General features: G+C 41.0%; 2 protein-coding genes across 3 annotated transcripts in view; one reads left to right on the forward strand and one right to left on the reverse strand.

Annotated features, from left to right (window-relative positions):
- LOC143022263 (innexin inx2-like) overlaps nt 1–3,809 on the reverse strand; it is a 40,037-nt gene extending 36,228 nt beyond the window's left edge. The window contains exon 1 of the mRNA XM_076180403.1: nt 3,669–3,809. The gene's annotated coding sequence lies outside the window, so the exon portion shown is untranslated. The remainder of the gene's footprint in view (nt 1–3,668) is intronic.
- The window catches only part of NELF-B (negative elongation factor B), a 74,706-nt gene continuing 59,268 nt past the window's right edge, over nt 108–15,545 (forward strand). Inside the window, exon 1 of one of the 2 annotated variants that reach the window (XM_076180333.1) lies at nt 108–126. The gene's annotated coding sequence lies outside the window, so the exon portion shown is untranslated. Of the gene's footprint in view, nt 127–15,085; nt 15,238–15,545 lie in introns of those variants that run through there. The other variant, XM_076180332.1, reaches the window with a different exon arrangement.

Consider the following 15,545-nt stretch of genomic DNA (forward strand, 5'->3'; position numbering starts at 1 on the left):
CTCAGTGTGAGGGGAGAGTGTTATCCAAAGGGAAATGCATTCTATATTCCAAATAAATATCGCCGTTTTGCTACACAGTGAGTTTTCCCTCAACCGAATAGAATCGACCACAGGAATCCAGAACATGTAAGTCGAGAATATTCAGTTGAAGGGTTATAAAAACGATTGATAAATTATATTTGTGCTTATCGTATCCCCTTCCATCGAAAACAAAGACTATTCTGATTTCATGATAAGATCCTACGTATTGGGTTTATTGTGATTACGTTAGTGCTACTCTGATGAACTAGTTTCATCTCTTTCCGTTCTTTCCAGAGAAGTGATATGCGGGCCTTTTCCATATGCCCTTGCACACCTCAACAGCTGTGTGTCTGTGTTTGTATGTTAGAAAGAGGGAGAGAGAATGTATGTATGCAAGGACTCAATTTCATCGTCAAAAATCGATCAAGCTAATACTTAAACCTGTATTAATTATTTCTATAATATACCTTTTATATGGCCTCATCATAATCCAAGATGCTCAGTCTGATACACTATTTGCGTTCACTACGTTACCAGCAACCTCTCGATTTATGAAGAGCACTATTCCTCTGCATTTTTCCCTCTCCTTATCTCTATAATAGAACGGGTGGTAACTGTCTTGCAGTTTTAAATGTGTTTCTTTATCCCATTAGACTTCATTCAGTTCCACGATGTCCCAGTCGGTGTTCCCCAGTTCTTCCCCCAAACTCTCTTCTGACAGATTTCTCTGATTGTAGCTGTAGATCATCATCTTGTTCAAGGTGTTTTATGTCCAAGACTTAGATCTGCTTGGACAGTGATAACTCATACTCGATGGCACACTACCCGTAACCACAGAAGGCAATGTAGTTGGATATCTAAATGATAACCCAACAAGAACACCTTGTTTTACATTGGTTGTATGATATAATCCATGATTGATTTGCAAGTTATGGCAGTGATCTCACCTCATTCCCACCTAATTTCTTGTGATTTTTTTTCTTTTGTGCCACCTTATTATATTTTGGTGGAATCCAATATATCTATAAGATATTCACTGGTTCAAGCCATCATTATGATGGAACGCCATGCATCTATGAGTATTTCTCTTGTTTCCCTGAACTGGGACGTGCCAGTTGGCAGGGAGTCCTGCAACTGTATGTGTGACTTAGTCACATCTTTCGAATAAGACCACAGGAATGCTAAAGATGAATATTTCAATCATCTTAGATTTTTGGATGACATTATTTTCAATCCAGAAACAGCAAATGACTTGCAAAATATGCTGAGTGATTCGAACAACAAAAGTTTCAATAGGTTTAAAGATGAATGATAAAGTCAAAGTCCAAGGCAAAGTAATTGTAATGATTAAAATCTTGAAGCTGAAGAGTGTAGCTATTTATAACAAATACTAAAACTGACTAGAAATCCTGAAAATCAAATGAAAAGGTGTATCACAATTGGTTAGAAAATATTTGCTAAACAAAAGAACATCATAAGAGCTCCTCTACCTATATGCCTGAACGCAATTTATAATCAATGTATATTACCAGCTATAATGTACAGCTATGAGACTTGGAAACTGACGAAGGTGATGGAGATAAAACTAAGGTGTTCAAAAAGGAGTATAGAGAGTTCAGTGCTAGGAATAACACTGTAAGACAGGAAGAGAACAAGTTGGGCAAGGGATTAAACTAGACTGTAGGATAATGTGAAGGCGGTAAATTTTTTTTAAATGGAATTAGATAGGGAAGTTAGCGGGAAAGAATGATGGGCGATGGAGCAAATATGTTAATGACTGGACACCTTGAGATGGGAAGCGTGAAGAAGTGCGACCAGATAGAAGGAGAAACAAAATAGTGAAGCTTGCAGGAGTGATGAGGCATATGAGTAGCTTAATCTGTTGAATCTGATACACACATAGTCATATATGAGCCAAACAGGTCCTTCAGTATAATCTCAGATGGCAGATACTCGTGGTGATGAGAAATAAGTGATAACATTAGTATCTTCCTTTGTGATTTTTCAACTACGCTTATAAAACATTAATATAATTATGAAGCGACTGTTTCACACTGTAAGTCAGCCGTACTGACCCTTTTGCTTGGGAGAGTGGTTCCTTTGGCTTAATAAAGTCGCCCAAAGACGACTAGAATAAGTATTAAATTCATAAAACTTCGTGAGGAGGAGCCCAGCTCCTCTCGGCCACCGACATGGTGCCATTTCATATTTTCTCCGTTAATTAAGTACGGTACGTCGATTTAGTGTTGAAAAGCGTCGGTGTAGACACAGATTCCGTTTAGCGTTACGTGTATATGTGTATATATATATATATATATATATATATATATATATATGTATGTATATATAATATATATATATATATATATATATATATCACTTAGGCAAAATGTTGTAGCACATTTGTAAATAATAATCACGAAGAACCCACAGTCGGAATAAAAGGAAACTTTAGAAGAAAGTGTAACTTCTATATTTCGGCTAATAGCTATAGCCCTCTTCAGGAAAGTACAGATTACAAGAATTTGCAGAGACATAAGTGCAATTGAGATGTACTTTCTTCTAAAGTTTCCTTTTATTCCGACTGTGGGTTCTTCGTGATTATATATATAAATATATATATATATATATATATATATATATATACAGTATATATGTATTTACCTAGTTGTATTTTGCGGGAGAAGAGCTATGCTCGTAGTGACCCGCAGTTGTATCTTTCCGCATCCAGTTCTTTCTTAAAATCATGTATAGTTTTAGCACTCACTGTTTTCTCTTTCAATTTATTCCATGTATCTATTACTCTGTGTGGAAAGCTGTTCTTTTTCAAATCTCTTCTGTAACTGTCCTTCTTAAGTTTCTTCTCGTGTCCTCTTGTATTTCTTCTGTCCCATTTAAGTAGATCATCCCTATCAAGGATTTCCATCCCTTTCATAATTCTGTAGATGGTTATCAAATCGCCTCTTTCTCTTCTTTGCTCCAGTTAGTAAGTTTAGTTTGTCCAATCTTTGTTCGTATGTCAACTTGCTAAGTGTTGGTGTCATCTTTGTCAATGCTCTTTGAACTCTTTCTAGTTTCTTTGTGTTTTTTATTGTACTGGGTGTCCATAGTACCTGCATATTCTAATTTTGGTCTTATCAATGTAACTAGTATTCTCTTTAACATTTCCTCGTCCATGTAGTCAAAGGCCACTTTCACTGACCTTATTAAGTTGTAGGTTTCTCCAACTACTTTTTTTTTTACATGTTTGTCTGGTGACATGTCGTTTGAGATAATTACTCCTAAGTCTCTTTCTGAGTTTACTTTTGTAACTTTCTTTGTTCCATTTTTGTGTGTGCATGTGTGTGTGTGTGTGTGTGTGTGTGTGTGTGTGTGTGTGTGTGTGTGTGTGTGTGTGTGTGTGTGTGTGTGTGTGTGTGTGTGTGTGTGTGTGTGTGTGTGTGTGTGTGTGTGTGTGTGTGTGTGTGTGTGTGTGTGTGTGTGTGTGTGTGTGTGTGTGTGTGTGTGTGTGTGTGTTCGTATACTAGACTACATTTTTGTAAAAACAATTACAATTTTCGTAAACCACTGAAAATAGCATAAGATCAAGAAGTCTGTAGTGTTCCTAGTATTTTTTTTTTTTTTTCGCAGAATTTGCCACTACTCACTGTTGCTTCCAAGGGACGACTGATTTGCGTCGTGGTGTCTTTACCGTCCCTCCGCTCGCAATTCCCTTATCAGACCAACTGAACTTTTGTGTTCGAATGTACGTGTCCACACAACACACGTTGCTTAAACGATAAACAGAAACAGATACAAGCGAGTTTAAAAGTTATGTTGGCAGAGAAAATATTATTTTGGTTTCTCTGCCTGTTTTATGTTTATGTGAATTTTGACTGGGTACATTATTTTTTTATTTGTCGCCTTGCTAATGAATAGCTACATTGGAGTTGGGGCACATTTATAGGAGACAATTAGGCATTTATGACCACGGGGTATAGATGGGATTGAAACTGTCTTGCACTCTCTAGGACGAGTCATGGAAACTTCTTTATAGATTCTGTGACTCTTTTGTTTCTTGCGAACTTTTTAGCATCTATTGGCAGCGTTTATGTGCTCCAAAGAACATACGAAGTTTTAACCCGTTTACTACAATGGCGTACTCTATAGGCTTTACTCTCGATGTCGCTAGACAACTTTATTCAGCTACCGTAGCGAAGAAGAAAAGGAAGAGGATTAGATCCTTCGTATTCCGCTGATTTTGTTCAAATCCAGACGATTCTATCCAGTTTAGAAGACGACATCGTACCGAAAGAACTAAGCTCGGAATTTATTGAAACGAACGCACACGCGCATCCAGAAATCTCCGTCGAATTCACTATACTGACATTTCCCAAACGGTATCTCTCAAGGAGATTGAAATCGGTCGGACTGATATGATAAGGCGGGTTCTTGGTTAACGACTCCGAATTCTCAGAATCATTTTTCCCCACCGGTCGCGAAATACACCGGGAGAAGTTTCATATTATGAATTTAAAAGGAACTCCCCCAAGGATTCTTTCTTTTTTGTAATCCAAAAGACTCCCGAACAACCGGAGAAGAACAGAAGAAACATTGAAGGGACAGTAAGGGAGGGACTTCGGAACGCACACATACACAGGGACAAATGAAAAAGAAAGAGAAAGAAAAGGGTCACTGATATCTTACAGGTTAGCAAATTACAATGAAATTTAATTTTGAAATATGTACAATAAATGATGAAAATATGATTAAAAAAAACAATCAATGATAAAAAATCGACATATGTAACAGTTCTGCATGATCTTATAACAAGAATGACTATGTCTAGAATCAACACGTGACGACGCTCCTGACGTCGCGGCGTCATTGTCACAGTCGGTCTCGTCCTCCGGCGTGGGGCGGGAGACCGGGTCTCGCGAGAGGACGGCCGGGATGCGAGGCAAGTTCTCGGCGCACCACATCGCCGTAAAGACGAAGGCCGAGAGCCCCTCCTTAAGACGCTGGAAGCGGAGTTCTCGGCGGCGTCCAGAGCGTAGGAGTTGAGGACAGAGATGAGCGGACAATGATCCATCATCAATGTGAAGTAGGACAAACCAAACAGATTATAGTTTGGATTTGGACGCGGCCCAGGTGGCAGTGAGCATCTCCAGTTCGACGGTGGCGTAGCGGATTTCGACGTCCGTCAGGATCCGCGAGCCACACTGAACGAGACGCAAGCTCCATTGACCGTGGTCTTGGAGTAGGACGTACCTGAAGCCGTAAAGGCGAGACCCATCCGTCTGCAGTACCACTTGCAGGGCGGGGTCGAAGGGCGCCAGCACGGACGGTGACGACAGAGTTCGCTTGACGTCAGCGAAAGTCTTGTCGTGATCCGGAGTCCAGGTGAATGAGCGCTTAGGGCTTATTAGAGGCCGCAAGGATTGAGTTGTCGCCGTTATTGCCGGGGTGTATCCCGCCAGTTGATCCATCGGGCCCATGAAGGAGCGTAGGTCAGTCAAGCAGGCGGGCGTGGGGAAGTTCCGTGTGGCCACTACCTTGTCCTTGTCGGCGGAGAGATGGTAGCCACAGAAGCTGACGCTAGGGGCTGCGACCGCGAATTTCTCCTTGTTAAGGGTAATGCCGTGGTTGCGGCACCTAGTGAGCATATGGCGGATCCTCCGGAAGTTGGGAGGGAGGTCCTCGTCGAGCAGGAGGATGTACATCCACCACTTTAACGCAGTTTGCAACGCCTTGCAAACCCGCGTCCCCACGGAAGCAATAGACATCGTCGGTGGCCTCAATGTCCATTGGTCCCCGGCAGAGCTTGTACCGCCCGTAAGGGGTGACGAACGTGGTGAGGTGCTGGTCCTCCTCGGCGAGGTCCATCTGCCAATAACCGTGAAGGCGTCCGCCGTCGTAAAGAACCTCGCGGAAGAGGTGACTCTGCGGACCGCCTCAAACTTTGCGGGTGAGAGATGGGTGGGGCGTGACACCTGAGAGTTGAGTTTGGTTAGGTCCACGGCGATGCGCACGCCCTTATTCTCGGCCACGAGGACCACCGGGTGGCCGTTTCTCACACATATATAAACGCAGGAGACGGTGTCTAGGGTATGCCACTGCAGTAACGATACCCGGAGATAACTAATGTATCACACACAGTACTATCCAAGTCACCTCAAGTCCGAGGTGAACAGCGATCGGGGCCATTACTCAGAGTGAATACCCTTCCTAACCTCTGTGTCGCGGCCAGGATTCTAACAGACGCCGAATTCACCACGCAGTTACCAGACGCGCGCTCTAGAAATCCGAGTCACCGGCAGGTCATTTGCAACTAATATTTGATCATTTTACGATGTTGTATACCTTGACTTGAGCAAAGTATTCGACAAGGTGCCCCACCAGAGACCACTGAATAAAACTAAGGCCCAAGGCATAGGAGGAAAAGTGTTTAAATGGATTGGAGAATGGATTAGTGATAGAAAACAACGGGTCACCATTAACGATTTAAAATCCAAATGGTGTTACTAGTGGTGTTCCACAGTGATCGGTCTTGTGTCTTTCATTGTTCATTATGGATATATATATATGTGTGTGTGTGTGTGTGTGTGTGTGTGTGTGTGTGTGTGTGTGTGTGTGTGTGTGTGTGTATTGGGAAACTGTAAACACCAGACTCAATTGAAGGGAATCGTCTTCAGGGGGTATAATGGTACAAGATTGTGAACTCAATTATAAATCGTCAAAGTGGTAAACATGGGAACGATTCACACTCTCAATCACATGTACAAAGCATACCTCTTTATAATATTAAATACAATACACATGAAATGAAACATTGGTACAAAAATTATAAATAAGAATAAAACAAGTTACATGGCTGTGAACATAAAACAAGTGTAGCAAAAGAATACGTAACACTAACGTAAAAGCATCAAAACATAGGACAAAGACGCAAATGGAGGTGGACCAAATGTCCGTGATGAAGTGTCAAGAACAAATTACTAAATTACAACCAGACAAATAAAAATAGGAACCAAACAAAATAAAGTAAACGGCTGTGAACATAAAACGAGTGTAGCAAAAAGCATCAATACGTAACAAAAACATAAAAACACCAGAATATAGTCCAAGGACGCAAATGGAGGTGGACCAAATGTCCGATATAGATGATGGGGGAACAGAAGAAGGAAAAGGTCTCAAAACAAGAGACTACATTACAGTCAGACAAAAAAAAATAAGATACAGTGAAAGATAGAACAGAAGCAAAAAAGGAAGTAGATTAAAACTGAAAAGGGAGGACAAAAGTCAAGGAAGGGGAGTAGAAAAGGTGCACTGGGAGACCGCCTTCGGGAAAGGAGGTCGGACAAAAACCACCTGGTGAACAAATGTCAGGTCGTAAAGAACCAGACTGAGACTGGAAAAAACATAACAAAGGAATTAGGCTGCGTTACTCTTCATTCCTAGACAAATAGGATTGAGATCAATGCACATGTTTATGCCGTTGCTCTTAGTTTCCCATGCTACGCAAAGAAAATAACAAAAAGAAAAGAAGAAAAGGACTATTCTTGGAAGCATGGGAAATTAAGAGGAACGGCATAAACAGGTGCATGGTGGAAAAATGAGAGTAGTGCTCAGAGAAAAGTATTCAGGTTGGAAGGAGGTGATTAATGGAGTTCCGCAGGAATCTGTATTGGGTCCAATATTGTTCGCTATTTATATGAATGATATGGATAAAGATGTGGAATGTTACACGAGCTTCTTTGCAGACGATGCTAAATTGAGAGTAGTGCTCAGAGAAAAGTATTCAGGTTGGAAGGAGGTGATTAGTGGAGTTCCGCAGGAATCTGTATTGGGTCCAATATTGTTCGCTATTTATATGAATGACATGGATAAAGATGTGGAATGTTACACCAGCTTCTTTGCAGACGATGCTAAATTGTTGAGGAAAGTGAAAACCGAAACGGACTGTGAATCACTACAGAGAGACCTAAACATTGTATTGAAATGGGGTCAGAAGTGGGAAATAGAGTTTAACATTAAGAAATGTAGCATAATGGAGTTTGGAAAAAGTAAAACAAGAATATCAGGACAATATACAATTGGAACAAATGAAGTAAAGAAAGTGGGATCTGAAAAAAGACCTGGGAGTATTTATCTCAAACGACTTGTCCCCCTGATGAACAAATAAACAAAATTGTCGGAGAATCCTATAGCTTTCTAAGATCAATAAAAGTGGCGTTTGCCCATTTAGACGAAGAAATTATCAAATAAATATTAGTCACGCTAATAAGGCTTAGACTGAAATAAGCTACGACATTATGGTCACTCAGTACCAAAAAGAATATAAAGAAAATTGAAAGAATCTAAAGAGTAACCACAAAAATGGGCCCAGCACTTTCAAATTTGTCATATGAAGAGAGACTGACTAAATTGAAGTTACCAACTTTGGAACAAAGAAGAGAGGGATGTAGGATATTTAGACTTCTGACAATTAGCCCTCCACTGATTAGTCTTCTGACAATTAGTCCTCCACTGATTAGTCTTCTGACAATTAGTCCTCCACTGATTAGTCTTCTGACAATTAGTCCTCCACTGATTAGTCTTCTGACAATTAGTCCTCCACTAATTAGTCTTCTGACAATTAGTCCTCCACTGATTAGTCTTCTGACAATTAGTCCTCCACTGAGTAGTCTTCTAAAATTGGACATTTAGTCTTCTGGTGTTCTTTAAAATCAAACAATTTAGAAATTTATTCCACGTCCACTTTTGTCTACTTCAAAATTAAAACACCAAAATGCCAATAATTATTATTTATTTTTTGAAGCACCAACATAACTACTTTGGTTGATTTTTTTATTTGTATTTTCATTTATTTATTTATTTATTTATTTATTTATTTATTTATTTATTTATTTATTTATTTATTTATTTATTTATTTATTTATTTATTTATTTATTTATTTATTTATTTATTTATTTGTGAATAACATAAAAAAAATCCTTTTGATGCCAAAGAAGTTGAAATAAGACATCACTTAAGAGAGGTATATATGAATGGGGCCGAAACGTCCGGGATTGACAATTTCATGAGGCTGAAACGTCCGCGAACGGGTCACCTCCGTGGCCCAAAGAGGTTGCAGGCTCGGGGTGTAGGACAAAACACCCCTAGGCCTTAACCCCCTTCCGGACAAAACCCGCCTAGGACAAAACCCCCTCAACTATATGTAATACAATATATAATACAAGATTATCAAAGATGTTATTTTTATGTATCTTTATTTAATTATAATAAAACAGCACCTCATACAACAGATATGCCCAATTATATATAACCACCTCATACAACAGATATGCCCAATTATATATAACCACTAAATTTGCCATCTTTAGCACTAAGAGGGGAAACACACATATATAAGATATCATCAGACCATGTTCCACAATTACTGTCCCAGATCACTTTTTCATTTCCAACTCATAGAATGTCCAACTCCACAAAGAAATTCTTCCATGGTCTTCCTACTGTTCACAAAGTCCACACACAGATTGCGCAGCCGCTCCTGTCTCGCCTTCGTTGCCCGCTTCACTCGTTTCCTTGGAGGCTCCCCAGAGGAATCCATCAACAGTGCAGCTGTGGCAAGGGCCTGGTCCTTTCTGATGTTATCAATCGCCTTCCAAATGGTTGGATGATCATAGCCAACTAACTCTTTGAATCCAAGGTTCCATGCTTCACACAGGTTGTTGGTGCGGTCCTTTCCATACAGTGTCACTTGATGAACATTCCAAAGACGAAGAGGAAATAAAGGTGGGATTCTTCTCATGAGAACTGGAGGTAGATCTCCGTCAAGTTGAGCAGGTGGCTGGATGCGTCGGAAACTTCCGGAGACATATGTGGCATTAAAGTAATCGACCAGACTGTCAAGTCCCTCCACATCAGGAATGTTCTCCATAAGGTACTCCATACCAGTGGTGACCTCTTCCTCAGGTAGGAATGCCAGTACGTTAAGCATGCCACAGAAATGTTTGACCCTATCATCAGTCCTAAATGCATTGACCAATCCTAGGCTCTGTATTTTCCGACATATACTTTGTGTCAGGTGGTGGAAACAGCCACGGGAGGTCACATGGGTCCCCAAAACAGTCTGCACAGCATTTATCATGACCTGTTCAAAGTCTGTGATGATGGTTGTCACATCTGGGTTGAAACCAAGTTGGTCACATTTAACAAGAATGGCCCGGAGAAATTCTTCATAAGATACTTGGAACTTCCCAGACAGGAATGCATATACACATGTGATGGTTGTGTTTCCCAGGGGGGCACAAATGGCATATAACTGGTGGAATAACCTGGGAGCTGTGGAGAATGTGCCATCCATAAACCAGGTTGAGTTCCGGCACAAATGTTTGAGCCCCTCATCAGTTGCATATACAATGATCCTGTTGGATGATGAGACATTGTCATAAATAAGGAAACTGCTGTTGTCTGGTGGCCCCGTGGTCTTCCATTCTCCCTCAATCCTAAGTTCTTGCAAAGAAGCAGGATCTTTTGGAACACATCCTTTCTGCAGACGTCTGACAACGCTCGACAGATGTAATGCGCCCTATGGCTGCTCGCACCTCTACAGGTTGATGGACAAGTGCACCTGCTACAATCTGTCCTGGCCTGCAGCGGTTTGCAGTAGCTGTGTCCTTTATGGCTGCTTTCACCTTTGTAGCTCCGACATGAACAGGATAAGGATCATGGCTGTGGGCTGTTGTCGCAACTATCTCCTTCATCTGTATATCTGTGTGAACACTCCCCTGACACGAAAGGGCACTTCTCTGGGAACATTCCCATCGGATCCTTGTCTTGTTGGCACTCTTCTTGGTGAACATATAACCTCCTGCACATAGCTTGAGCCCTCCCTTATTATTTTTGATGATCTCCATGGTGCTACAGATTTGACTGAATTCTGAATTCCTAGGAAAGACCACCCGCTTGCGCGGGATCGGTTTTTGTGGGAGGGGAAGAATGTCTGTAAGAAAATGAAAAGATAGTAGTGTATAAAAGAGGGCTATTGCCACCGGGCGAATTAGCGAGCGATTAGGGGCTGCTGGTGGTCGTGGCTCGGGAGAAATGGACTGGGAACTTGGACGGCGGCGCCGACGCCGGGATTAAAAACAGATTACAATCACCAAATATTCAGAAAATGGTAGGAGGCGTAGTAGGAGAGAAAGGTGGAAAAACGGAAAAATCTTTAGTGGGAGGTAAACTGAAATGAGGAGATGTAGTATAAGAGAAAGTTCGAAAGGAAGCGAATTTTAGTCGAAGAAAAAGTAAGTGTAGATGTTTGTGCGTGGGTCGTGGCTATGTTCGTGAGAGGTGTGTGTGTGTATCTTACGGGAAGTGATTAGAGTTCCCTTCCCGCGTGTAGAGCGCGTTCCTGATTAGCCCCAGGTAAGGCATGAGCTCTCGTGCTTTTCCCCAGGTTGGGTTTGAGTTGTGTATGCTTGTAGCCTGTCAATTATTGGGCTACATGCAATATAATTATTACTATTATTATTTCATTATTATTGTTATCACCAGTCAAAGCTGGTGAAGGGGTGTATCATTAATAGGTACGGTTATACACGTCTTATCGTGTACACCGCACGTGGGACGGGCGCAGCTGATAGATAGTCTGTACGGTGTGGTCTAGGTGTAATGTGTTGTATCAGGTGTTTGTGTCTGTCGTGCAGTTTTTCTAGGTGTCTTGAGTGAAGTTTGCGTTTGTGTTGGTTGAGTGGACGGATGTTGGAAATTCGGTGTAGAGACTCAGTATTTCTGAGGTCGCTCCATCGCAAACCCGTGATGAACTTGACAGCGGCATTCTGAACCTTCTGATGCTCGTAGTTATTAGTGGGACATTTCAGCTGGCTTAGTCCCGGGGACTGGCACAGAATCGGTCTGACGAGGGCTAGGTACAATCGACGTTTGGTGGTCATTGTTGGATATTTGAAGCGTCTTAGCTTTCCCAGCACAGCCCTAGCCTTCGCTCCCTGCTTGCGGAAGTGTGGGGTCCAGGTAAGGCCACTATCAAGTGTGCTACCCAGCACACAGGTATGGTCCTTCACTGGGGTGTTTGTGTTGTTTATTTTAAGAGGAGTGTTTGTGATTGTTCTGTTGGTTCGCTTGCAGCAGAAGTATACAGCATTGCATTTCGACGCGTTGGTCTTAATTCGTCACTGTTGCTCCCACGCGTGTCCCCCGTCTAGGATGTTTTGCATTACGTGTAACGCTCCCTGTAGCGTTTTGTGTCTGCTGATGTGGTTAGTGTCGTTCGCATACGAAAGAGTTAGAGCCTGGTTGCGTGGATAAGCTGGCTCTGGCAGGTCATTCGTATATAGATTGTACAGAGTGGGGGCAAGGACTGACCCTTGCGGTACTCCAGTCTTCGGCACAAAAGGTTGGGACAGACAGCCCCGCCACTTTATTCTTATTGTCCTGTCGTCCAGGTAGTTGCAGGGCAACCTTGTGAACGGCAGGGCAAAGTCGAAATTGTGGTACAATTTGTACTTAAGGCCTTCATGCCAGACAGTATCGAATGCCTTCTCCACATCCTTACAAACCAAAATGGCCTTACCAGGGCGACCGCCTGGCGGTCTTTGAATCCATTGAGTGATCATGGATATTATGTCGTCTGCACCGCGCCTCTGGTGAAGGTCATACTCCTTATGTAGGGAATGTTTATACTGATACTAGGAGAGGTGGGAACATGCATGACAAAGCTCTGCTGAGTAGTTTCACACCTATTTCATGAAACTCTGTTATTTCACATCTATTCCAATGAACTAATTATCTTTAGCCTGGGTTTTTTGTCCTATATTACATTTTTAAAGGGGGGGGTGTTGTCCGTTTTTTTTTTTTTTTTTCTCTGTGGGGGTTTTGTTCTAGGGTTTGTTTGTTTTTTATCCTAGGGGGGTTTTGTCTGTACCCGGCAGGCTCGAGCCCAACGTGGCGGCGGACGTTTAGGCTTCATCAAATTGTCGATCCCAGACGTTTCGGCCCCATTCATATATATCGCTCTGAAGTGATGACTTATTTCAACTTCTTTGGTTACAGAAGATAAATTTCTATCTTATTTTAAGATATTGTGACTTGTGACTTTATAAGGTAATTTCAAAATTATCATAAAATAAAATCTATTGAGTGCATAACCTTTATTGAATTAGAAATACATTTTCACTTTTAAGAAAGGATGGTTTCGCTTTGCAAGGGAATTGATGGAGATAGAATGAACAATCTTTCCGAAGCCTGGAACAATAAAGTCCGTATTCTAGTTGGTGATAAACATCCATCGATTTGGCAATCAATTGAGTGTCTTCAACAGGACCGCCGTAGTGGCAGGCGAGGAATGTAACCACAGCGCCACGAGGTGTGTGTGTATGTATGTATGTATTTAAGTATGTATGTATGTACATCAATGGTACGAAATGCAGTAACGCATTTGTAAGTCCCATCTAACACCACAGTCGGACGAAAGAGTTGAGCAAGCGAAACTATATATTTCGATTGCTAATTGTAATCCTCTTCAGTAGTGCAAAGTAGAAAGAGGATGGTGCCTTAAATAGCAACCTCTTACAAAAGGAAGGAAACTAGGAAATGAATAAATGTCAATACCCCAACCCTTATGTGACCTGAGCATGACATGAGATCAGGTCAGGGGGACGGGGGGAGGAAATTTTTTAACAATTTGTTTGGTGATGAATTATCCTAATATTATACAATCCCCCTTCCACTAGGCCAAAAGAGAGACAATGGGATTTTGTCTCTCTTTTTTGTATTTTCAATTCCCCTTCCACTAAGCCAAAAGAGAGACAAAATCCCCTTGTCATCCCCTTTTCAGAGTCCATTAGTCATTCGTCCAAATTTCTTCCCAGAGAGAAGGCAAATCTAATTTATAATTACCCTAATACCATTGATAAGAATTTGTTAATGTTCACCAGAGGTTGAGAGAAGATCATATCTCAGGTGTTTACCCCCTTCCATGTAAAAATTGTAACCTTTCATACTTAGGCCAGACGGAGAGAGACCTAAGGGCAAGATTGAACACAAGAGGTCTATCAAGTGTGGCCAAGAAAGTTCAGCCGTGTTTCAACACGTGAATAACTTTAATCACCGGATGGACTGGGGAAAATCCGATCTTATTTATAAATCTGGCTGTGGGTTCTGACGGAAAATGATGGAATCCACTTCAGTTGAATATTTGCCCACGATGAATATTTCCAAGGGTCAATGGACCCCAGATATGATATCAGGATTATCTATCACCAAACAAATTGTTAACAAGTTTCCTCCCCCTCCCCCTGACCCGACCTCATGCCATCCTCAGGTCACATAAGGATAAGGGTTGGGGTAGTGACATTTATTCTTTTCCCAGTTCCCTTTCTTTTGTAAGAAGTTGCTATTTAAGACAGCATCCTCCTTCCACTTTGTATTACTGAGGAGGATTGCAGTTAGCAATCGAAATATATAGTTTCGCTTATTCAACTCTCTTTCGCCCGACGGTGGTGTCAGCTGTGATTTACGAATTCGTTACTACATTTCTCACCAGTGATATTTGTACATTTTACCAATTAACATGTTGATACAGCTGTAGAATAATGCAGTATATCATTAATGGTACTACTCGGATATAGTACTCACTCATACTGTTTTGTTACAGTTTAACATTATTTTGTTGTTCCTTTGCTACAATGTTCCTTTTTATGATGGTGCTCAAATTTTTGGTCTCAATATTCCTATGTGTACAAACATTTTAGTAATATTAGCAAAACTATAACAATGTTTATGTGTCATATGTGTTCTGACTGGTATTACTCATGATTGTCTCTGGTCCCCTTAACCCCCTACGTATGTTGCCAGTGTGACTTAGTGTAGAATAACAATCTGATGAGGACCACAATGGAAATAAGGGTACATGCTTTTTGTGTTATCCTCGGCAATTTGCATTTATTATTCCGAACTATGTATTCCTGTCATTATTTTCACTTCATGTATATTGATTCATTGCCAAATAAAGTCTATCTATCTATCTATCAAACATAGCTCTTTCTATCTTTGCAAGAAGTTAGCAATATAACGCTAGCGAAGTGTTAAGCGCCTATTGATGTAAACAAAACTTTGCCAACTGAAATTCAATAATTGTTTGTTTGGTGAAGTTGTTGAGCCACTGCATCGTCGAATTTTAAAAGTTTTAGGGTACTACCTATGTTTCTAAGGTATATATTATATTAGCAAATGTCTAATGCATAAGTATTGTAAAATTCCTCTATCGACAAACTTTAGGCGGGTTATGAATTTGAGGACCGAATTTGTTTACTACATTTGAAGAACGGTTCCTCGTATTATTATGAATGAATGATATATAATTAGTGACAAACACCATGTGATTAACAAGAGGAAGTGTTTGCTTTTAGTTTGCATTGCATGGAAGTCAGTTATTGCCAGAATGCTTGAGGAAATCCATCTGCTGTTCTTTTCCTCTCCTTTAACTTTTGAAAAATCTATATTATATATTATCATAATG

The sequence above is a fragment of the Oratosquilla oratoria genome, chromosome 44, assembly GCF_046742065.1.
Source record: "Oratosquilla oratoria isolate Oo_2021 chromosome 44, ASM4674206v1, whole genome shotgun sequence".
NCBI classification, from domain to species: Eukaryota; Metazoa; Arthropoda; class Malacostraca; order Stomatopoda; family Squillidae; genus Oratosquilla; species Oratosquilla oratoria.